This window comes from Octopus sinensis, linkage group LG9 (assembly GCF_006345805.1).
Source record: "Octopus sinensis linkage group LG9, ASM634580v1, whole genome shotgun sequence".
NCBI classification, from domain to species: domain Eukaryota; kingdom Metazoa; phylum Mollusca; class Cephalopoda; order Octopoda; family Octopodidae; genus Octopus; species Octopus sinensis.
In genome coordinates this window covers 103,030,065-103,040,206 of record NC_043005.1, presented here as the reverse complement: position 1 = coordinate 103,040,206, position 10,142 = coordinate 103,030,065, and positions in this window count along the sequence as shown.

The window sequence follows — 10,142 nt, the reverse complement described above, 5'->3', positions numbered from 1 at the left end:
ACATTTACATAGGGCAGGTGGTCAGAGCAATGAACTTATCTATGAAATATGGCCTGATGGTCAACATGGAATACAAAGAAAGCGTGAGAGTCCGCAACGCCAATGATTTTAGCTTCTCCGTCAGAGGAGAATGAAACAATCATGACATAAATACACGGGTTCGGAAAGAATAGCTACCTCAACGATACTCAGACCCATCTAGAGATCACATTCCTTGTAAACAAAATCAAAAGTAAGGATTTTTAACTCGAACGTGAATACAATGTGTTGGACAAGTCAAAAAGGTCTCTTTCAACAGGTTTCTATTTTTCGCCTGCAGGATGCTCCAAAATTCTCTTTCCCACCAAGTATTGTTTTGGTTTGTTCTTTCTCGATCCATGCCTGGCTCAGAAGGGCCGGTTTCCGGTTTCTTGGCGTATAGGTTCCCCACCTGGATGGGACGCCGGTCCATCGCAGGTGAGCTGCAAGATGCAGGAGGAAAGAGTGAGAGAAAGTTGTGGCGAAAGAGTCAGCAGAAGTTTCGCCATTACCTTCTGCTGGAGCCGCGTGGAGCCTAGGTGTTTCGATCATAAACACACAAATCGTCCGGTCTGAGATTCGAATCCGCAATCCCTCGACCGCAAGTCCGCTGCTCTAACCAGTAGGCCATGTGCCTCCACCACCAAGTATTCTTGGTGGAATAGCCAGTTTTGTCGGTAACATTTCAACCATGCAACAGAATGTACTGCTACCACGAACATTAAAGAATCTAACAAAATATACTTACATATGCACATACATTTATGCACACATATATCCATACACTTGCACGCGCAAGCACACACATATACGCACACACACGCACAAACACATTGACATACACACGCACACACGTACACATACACACGCACAAACACGAGCGTAACAACAACATAAATGACAAAATACCCAGCCTTTGAACTGGTAATGATCAGACCCAGACTTGGTTAGAATTCCCTTATATCTTTGTTCCATGTAATATTTACCTTTTATCTTTAAATATTTGACCATTTGATTCTTCTGCGACGATTATATTTGAAAAATAAAAAAGAAACAGGAAAATTAAATAAACCGATCAAGGTATTAACCGAAAAATAAGGAAGCGCAAATAAGTAATTAAATAAGTTATAGCAACAACAACAACAACAATAATAATAGTAACAAAGATGAATGGAGGACAGAATGGCGGTAGAAGATAAAGCAAGTCAACTAAAAAAGATAGACCAAAAAGTACAAACGATAATGAAGCATGATGCATAAGCCATATAGTTGAAGCAAAGGAAGACCCTACAAGAAAAAGTGATATCACCACCGATTGAGAAGGAAAGACCGACACCAGAGATTTTAAATGAGTTGAAAGAAGTAATAAATAAATATGAAACAAAAATATTACTAGCATTCAAATGTGTTAATAGAAAGAAGTTGCTAGATATTACTAGGAAAGTAGATCGTATTATCAGTAGGACATATACAAAAATACACGTGTCTCTAAATTGTTTTTTTTTTTTTTGTCGGACGGGTAGTAGTTACTAGCAAGGCTAGGTGTCCTTCAGGGAAAGAATAGGAAGGAGCCGGTGTAGAATTGGAGATTAGAAAATAAAATGAAGAATTTAAGACACTATCTAAGTAGAAACAGCCTAGAATAAAAGCCTAGACAAGTTAAGAGACACGAGATCTAAATCGCTTGATAATAAATATATACTCAAAGAGAAATGATTTGGGATAGCCATGAAAGAGAGCAAAAACAGCGTATCATAGCAAGAGCGGGTAAGCTTTCCACATACCAGAAATACATAGAACAGTATCAACAGCACAGATTGCTTGAGATAGACTAAATTAGATTCTGTCACCAAATAAATAGTGTAGAAGAAACTACTGCATATGAGAAGCTTAATGTGGAAGAAGCTAGAAAGACCTGTAAAGATATTTGGGCTAAACTAGTTAATCATGAAGGAGATGCGTGATTAAAGAAAGTGAGGGAAGAAGTCAGTGAGAAGCGGCTAGTCCATTAGTGAGTAAAGTGTATGGAATAAGTCAAACTGGAAGGGCCCATGACCGGGTACTAGTTGAGAAATTTAGTATTTAAATAGCAGAGTGAGGGACAACTTCAGGATTGCCTGAATGGGGGAGTCATACTGAATTGGATGACTAGAAGGGGAAAAAGCTCCTCCTTTGAAAGGCAAAAGCAAGGACCATATAGCTAGTAGTTATAGACCAATCCTTTACTTACCGTTAGTATGGAAGTTGCTTGTAGGAATGCTCTCAGAAACCATTTATGCGCACCTTGACAGCAAGAACATTCTCCCAGAAGAATCGAAAAGTTACAAGAAGAAGGGTTGAGAAAGCAGTCCGAAAAGAAGTGAAATCTAGAAAGAAAAGTTTAAAAATAGCATAGGTAGATTATAAGCCTATGACATGATTGCACACTTATGTATGCGTGAATGTTTGTGTACATTCAGTGTTGCAGACAACATAAAGTTAAACAGCTAGAGCATGTAGAAATGGAATATAGATTATTTTCCAAGGAGACTCGTTATCCCCTTTTCTGTAGCTTAAACACCGATCGATTTGAAGCCACTATAAAAATGAAACTTTTGAACTGTTTTTCGAGTTTGAATATAATTGTTGGCCTATCGTAGGTAAGGAACACAAGATATATTTTAATGCAATGTCAAATATGCACTGAAGTCTAAGAGCCAGATGATATTAATTCTTGGGCCACATTTGATTTGAAGATTGTAGTTACCGACCTATGGTTTAAGCAACCGTATGTTTCTCACATTGTATCATATGTAAGAAACGACAGTTCTACTATTTACCTATAAAATATGAAGTAATGAATTAAACACTCCTCAGAGGAAGATTAAATGAATATTTGAGGTGCGTTAAGTGATTAATTATAGGAAGAGTGAAATGAAGTAGTTATTTCAGAAGTTAAGTTGTTATTTGGCAAGTATTCAAGAAATATTTTAGAAAGATTAATTTATGAATCATCAAAGATAAATCCTAAATGTTCGCAAAACAGATTTCATTCTTCTCATCAAGAAACTTTAGAATTGTTCGTCAATTACTGATTAGTTCTAAATCTACAAGTATGGCTGATTGGTAAAGTAATTCGCGTCACAAATTTAGGGTTTTATGTTGGGTCTCACATCATGGCAATTTGTGTTTGTGTATGTATAATAGCTTAGGATGCACCCAAGCTTTCTAAGTGAATTTGGGTAAAGAATGATTGCACAGGAACCCATTACGAACTGGATCTTTAATTCAAATGTCTACCTTTGATGCGCGCTGTATCACATCGGTTCTAATTGAGAATTACATTAAGATTACACGTGTGTCTGGAATCCTCACCCATTCCACATTTTAATTCAACGAATGGCTTTCCCTGTTGATTGAATCACTGGACGATTATACTGCGATGTTAACTTGAGAGAACAATTTTTAATATAATTTAAATGTACGAGGTATATAGAAATATTATACCGTGAGAAATTTTGAACAGTAAAAAATCAAAGATTATTTCTATTTTCAAACGAAACATTTTGTTACCTATTAACCTATCGGGGTATAGTTGAAGGAATATCAGTAGCATCGACTTACAAATAAACATACATCATCTTGATTAGGAACACTGTCGATCATTCTTCTGATGCTGGTAATTGTTTTCAGAATACGTGTATAACAATACTTTAACGGTATTGGTGGGTTATGCGGCTCTTTATCATAAGTGGTGGTGATTGTTCCTGTTTCGGTCCAACACCATACGTAAATATCTTCTACTGTAGCCCCGAGCCAACCAAAGTCTTGTAAGTAGATTAGGCAGACGAAAACTGTCTTGAGTGTGTTTGTGTGTGTGTGTCATTTTCTTTTTGCGTTTGTCACCACCACTGCTTGACAACCTACGTTGGTTTGTTTACGTTTCCGTAACTTTGTGTGGTTCCGCAAAATACCAGATAGAATAAGTAGCAGGCTTTAAAAACAAGTACTGAGGTTGATTCGTTGCGGTTCAATGACAGAAACTAGTAAGAGATAAAAGTTACACGAGTATCCTACAAAATCAACGATATACATCAAAATTAAAGATCAATGTTCGTACTTTCATGAGTTATTCAGTTTCCGTTCTGTTGTTCCCTACATCGATGTACTGACATGAAAAAATGTCTAGTGATTCGTTCCATGCAGAGCCAGGTCCATATAATTGCCAGATAATACAGTAATACCACCAGTAGTCAACTTTTCCCCGACGTTTATTACTTCTCTTAACAATGAAAGCTATTATAATTTGACAAAAACATTAAAATTACTTCCATTTTCAGATGTTGCTGTTTTATCTTGTATAGTGATGGGAATTGCGATTTCTTATTGAGTATATATCTGTCTACGATAGTAAAACAAAACACTCCAGAGTATTAACACCCTGGTGGTTTACTGTTATTTTGCAATATAAGTATGTTGCACGTGGTTCTTTTTCTCTAATGTCCTGTTGTGACATAATTTTTTTTTTCATTTTCATCCAAGTAGTAATTATGTAAACAGAAATTGAAAGTGGTTATAATAATCTTAACAAGCAGAGTTGTTGATGGGTTTCAGTAGTAGACGAAGTAAATGCATTCAGCAAAGTGGAAATGGAGACTTTGAACTAGAATAATTTTAAATATTCGTTGCTAATATTCAAAAGCGATTGGTGAATGGCAATGTAAGTGGAATCTTCATGTGTCTAGGCACTTTACTTCAGAGTTAAAGTTGAGTGAAGAGTAATGCCTGGACAACAGAATGAAATATAGATATGCCTTAAGTGCTTTTCAGGAACATAAACGAATAGGATGTATGGTTTACGTTTTAAAATGAAATTATACGTGGGTTCTAACCTAGGCCATATGTCTGATGAGGAAGTAGATGGTCATGGCTAGCGTGTTTAAATTGTTCATATTGAGTGAAGTGTACTGGATACTAGAAGCTCAATTGGTACTCGTACCATGATCGCAAGTGACACGCTTCCAAGAGATCTCTCTCTGCTAAGAGTCCATATATTGGGAATTTGTGTTTAAACCTAATGGCACGTCGTGTCTTCTCATCAGCAGAAAGCATTACATTACATAAATGTTGACTCGACATACTTGTGTACTCGCAAGCCCATGTGTGTATATTGATATCAATCAATCTATCAACCTGTCTATCTATGTATCTCTATCTTTCTATCCATGTATACAATAACAATAATAATAATAATAATATAATAATAATAATAATAATATAATAATAATAATAATAATAATAATAATAATAATAATAATAATATTAATACTAATACTAATAATAATAATAATAATAATAATAATAGTAGTAGTAGTAATAATAATAATAATAATAATGATAATAATAATAATAATAATAATATGAGAGAATAGAAAGGTAATTGATAAATTAATAATTTATTATTTATTAATTTTAAAAAATGACAAACATCCTTTACAAGTGTTTTAATTTAGGCTCTCAGAAAATTAATTAATTAAATAAAAAAAATCATTTGAAAGATCATGGTAAGAGTATCAATTGAGTTATTACTATAATAAATAATATATATATAGACCACTGCTTATATAGTTACCTTGCAATGTAGCATTAAATAGAATGCTCAATTTTCTTTGTATAGGTAATTAACAAGTACTTCCATAGGAGTTTGGTATCCCTGTATGTGTTTTGTAACCTTTCATTGTGCTTATATATATAAATAAATAAGTGACCATTTCGAAATGCAACTATATATATATATGTATATATATATAGTTCTATTCCGAGTTAGTCACTTTTTGGCCAAAGAAACACACGCACTGTATCTTTATTTCTCACCCCTCACTCGTTTATTGCTGTTCTTATTTTATTATTTTGACTCATGTCCATTGTCCGAAAATCCTCCGTCACACATCTGTGACCTCTTCAGTGACACTTTTCGGTTTTCGTGTGTTTCCTTGTTCCACATGCAAACATATATATATATATGTTTGTATTTATATATATGTTATATATATATATATATATATATATATATATATATATATATATATATATATATACATATATATATATATATATATATATATATATAATATATATATATATATATATATATATATATGTATATATATATATATATATACATGTATATATATATATGTATATGTATATGTATATATTTGTATATATATATATATCACCGTGACCGACCAGGCCATCAGATGCTGCTATACATCGCCGGTCACAATGCGCTTCGCTTTGTTTTATATATATATAATATATATATATATATATATATATATATATATATGTATATATATATATGTATATATATATATAAATATATGGGTATGTGAATATATATATATGCTTATTTAGCTACCAGAATACCACATATATCTTTTACTAGGAGAACAAGGTTCTGTATTTTAGGTGAAGAAGCATTTTAATGTATTACTTTATGCTAAATGCAAATGAATCTTGGTGTTCTTATCTCTTCATAGTTATCTATCACTCATAACCCTGCAGTCACGCCTGCTCTAAGTATATTAATGGATATTTCCTCAACTTCAATTCAGCGGCAAAATCAGCATTTTATGCGCGACTTAAGGATCTGCAGAGTTTATTTAAAGGTGATTTACAGTGTATAATGACACTCAACTTTACCTATCTGCTGAGTAACATTCCAATAGATATTTGAGAAATAATATATGATATCTGGTTTAGAAATTTCCATTTTTGACCGTGCTTTATATCGGAATTATAGCTTCTTGGATATATTAACGCATCTTTTTCCTTTGTACGTGATAAGGACGTAAAATTTACTAGCGAAAATTTATTCTAATGCTTTGCGAATGAATTGCAAAAATAATAAAAGAATTGAATCAGCGATCTCTTTTAAATATGGAAACACTTCAGCGAACTGTAATCCAAATTATTGAATACGATATGCATGTGTTAATGGCATTGGTTTATTGACTAGAGTTCTTCAGTTCTCTGTGGCTGCTGAACAGAGGAAGACATAATCTATTGAAGAGTTCCGTGCCTGATCTTAATGTGTTTTGCAAAGTAACTACTGCTGTAAAATTTACCATTCACTTTAAAATGGAGAGTGAAGTTTTAAATAACTTTCTACATAAAAATAGTAGTAGTAGTAGTAGTAGTAGTAGTAGTATAGTAGTAGTAGTAGTAGTAGTAGTAGTAGTAGTAGTGTAGTAGTAGTGGTGGTGGTGGTGGTGGTGGTGGTAGTAGTTCATGTTGTTGTGGCTTGTGTTGCTCTTGTAGACGTTATAGCAGTAGTGGCAGTAGTGAAGCGTGTTCTATTATACTGATGCAAAACTTACCTACTTCAGTTAATAATCCTTCAGATGTCCTTTAGAATAGTGAACCGGTTCAAGCAAATGACCGATCTTAGAGAACCCGTGATGGGTTCTAAAAGCCAAAGAACTTGGGGAAATAAGGGACACAATTAAATAACACAATAAGGATAATAATAATAATAATAATAATAATAATAATAATAATAATAGTAATAATAGCAACAACAACAACAACAGCAACAACAACATCAACAACAACAACAATAATAATAATAATAATGCCCTGATGCAGTACCAGGCAGTGGCTCTCGTGGCTTAACTGATTGGAAGTGTTATCACTAAAGGGAAGAGGCTAGGAAACAGAAGAAAGAAGAAAGAAAACATACACCCAACACCACAGGTAAAGACACCCCGAAGGGAGGGGGACTCGTCAAAACGGTAGAGGAGCAGGAGCCAAAACCGGACGTGGTTCATCCTGATGATGTCTTGAGCTAACTGGATCCTATAAAGGAGCTGTTTTGGTAGCAGACCACGAAACACGGTTGTAATTCCTTCTTACATTGTTTTGTCTTGGTATAACTGATGGGCTACAGCAAATATTCTACTCAATACCACAGATTTGTTTGTCACTTGTTTGACCATAACCAGTTGAGCATGTCCCTTAGTGGCTGATGATATGTGCATCTCTGATCACGAGCAGAGGTAGTGGGGGAGCATCATAGCCATGTGTTGAGAGGGATTCTTTGAGGTTTGAATAATTCACCTCTGGAAACATAGGTGTTTCATTCAACATCCTTAAGCAACCCTTATTCAGGGACCTTTTGAGCGGGATGGGTTACTCGACCAGAATAAAATTGTAACTGGACCCCACCTGCAAGGTCACGTGCTGTTTATCTTGATATGAGATCACCATATCGTTCACACATGGTTGTGATGCATGTGCCTGGTGTAGCCTTATCAGACGGGTAGTAATGATGGGTATACTGGGCTTCATATATTTTACCCCATTTTCACTTTGATGGCATGTACTGCTCTCTCATTCAATGACAATAATAATAATAATAATAATAATAACAATAACAACAACAAGAATAATAATAATAACAATAATAATAATGATGATGATGATGATGATGATGATGATAATAATAATGATGATGATGATGATAATAATAATGACGATGATAATAATAATGATGATGATAATAATAATAATAATAATAATAATAATAATAATAATAATAATAATAATAATAATAATAATAATAATAATAATAATAATAATAATAATGATAATAATAATAATAATAATAATAATAATAATAATATAATAATAGCAACAACAAACTAATAAATATAATTACTAACCATGACCTTTACAAGAAAATAACGGATCCACAGATAAAATCCTCAAATAAAAACTACAATAACTGACAAAATTTTTTGATGCACGAAATTTTTTCAATGAGCTGGTCTCGGTTTCAAAGTAACGAAACTATTTTAACACAAATTAAATTTAAATGTTAAGGTGAAACTAACGGTTTTTGTGTGTTCTTAAATGGTTTATAAACATCTTCCACGCTGCAATTGTTTTTTGGTCAGCACGTAATCTCAGATCAAGTCATGTGCTATGCAAGTACATCTCCGTAATTATCAATATCTTTTCAGACAACGTATTCATCATGATAATACTAAACCTCTGTCAACACAAACACACACGTACGCTACCTGTGACATATACACACACATAGTCATCGACTCTCTCACTATCACTCTCTACGAAAAAAATAATGTTCGACTTTTGAAGTACATACACACCGACACAGGTATACCAGAAATGATATTTTAATAACCAAGAGGTAAAGTTGTCGCTATTCTTTATTACAGAAAACATTATCAATATCATTTCAGACAATGTATTTATACTCACAATTTTCTACAGACATTAACTTGATTATTATTGTTTGGATACTTCAAATTAAGTAATCAAGAAGTTAGGTTAAATATATATACAAGCATAAGTATCATGAATTACCATTCTACAAACTGGCAAACATTTTCGTGAATACTTTACCTGGCAACGCTGTGGAGTAAGTCTAGTAGTTACTAAAAATTGGTCGGAAGTCACGTGAGTCGGAAATTCTGGTTTCACTAATGCCATTCACATCGACATTCAGATCCCTGGGGTCGTTGAGCAGGTGACACCGCTTCCAAGGCGGCTCCAGGTCACATACATTCACGTTGCCTATTCTGTACACGACCATGTTGTCGGAATAAGAAAAAGAAAACTTTCTTGGTTTTGTTGGGGGTCGGGCAGACTGCCCGTCCCAACTTTTGGTTTGGGGTGTTTCCAACAGTAAATAACCAAGTATTATCTTGGCGATATTCCCTCGAAAATCTTCGGTTTTCTGTGGAAATTGGTTTTTCTAAGCGTGTGTATGTGTTTTGTGCCGTTTGAATGATTTGTATGTGAGCAGGTTGGGCGATCTTTTGGTGTAATGTTTGTGAGTGTTTTTATTATGTACTTCATTTATGTACTTCATTAATTCTGATGTTGTTGTTGCTGTTATTGTTCTTTCTGCTGTTGCTGATGTTGTTACTTGTACTCGCATCGTCCGTTGCTTCGCTCATGAAAAAGGCTTTCATTGTTTATATTTCCGAATTTGCTTTTGTTATTTCGAAAAATGTTGTCGAAAAGGGAGCCGTTATTTTTCCGAAGATTTTTTCAGAGATCATTCTCGAAAAAATTGGCCCTGCTGTCTTTTTTATTCTTCCTTTCAACAAAAA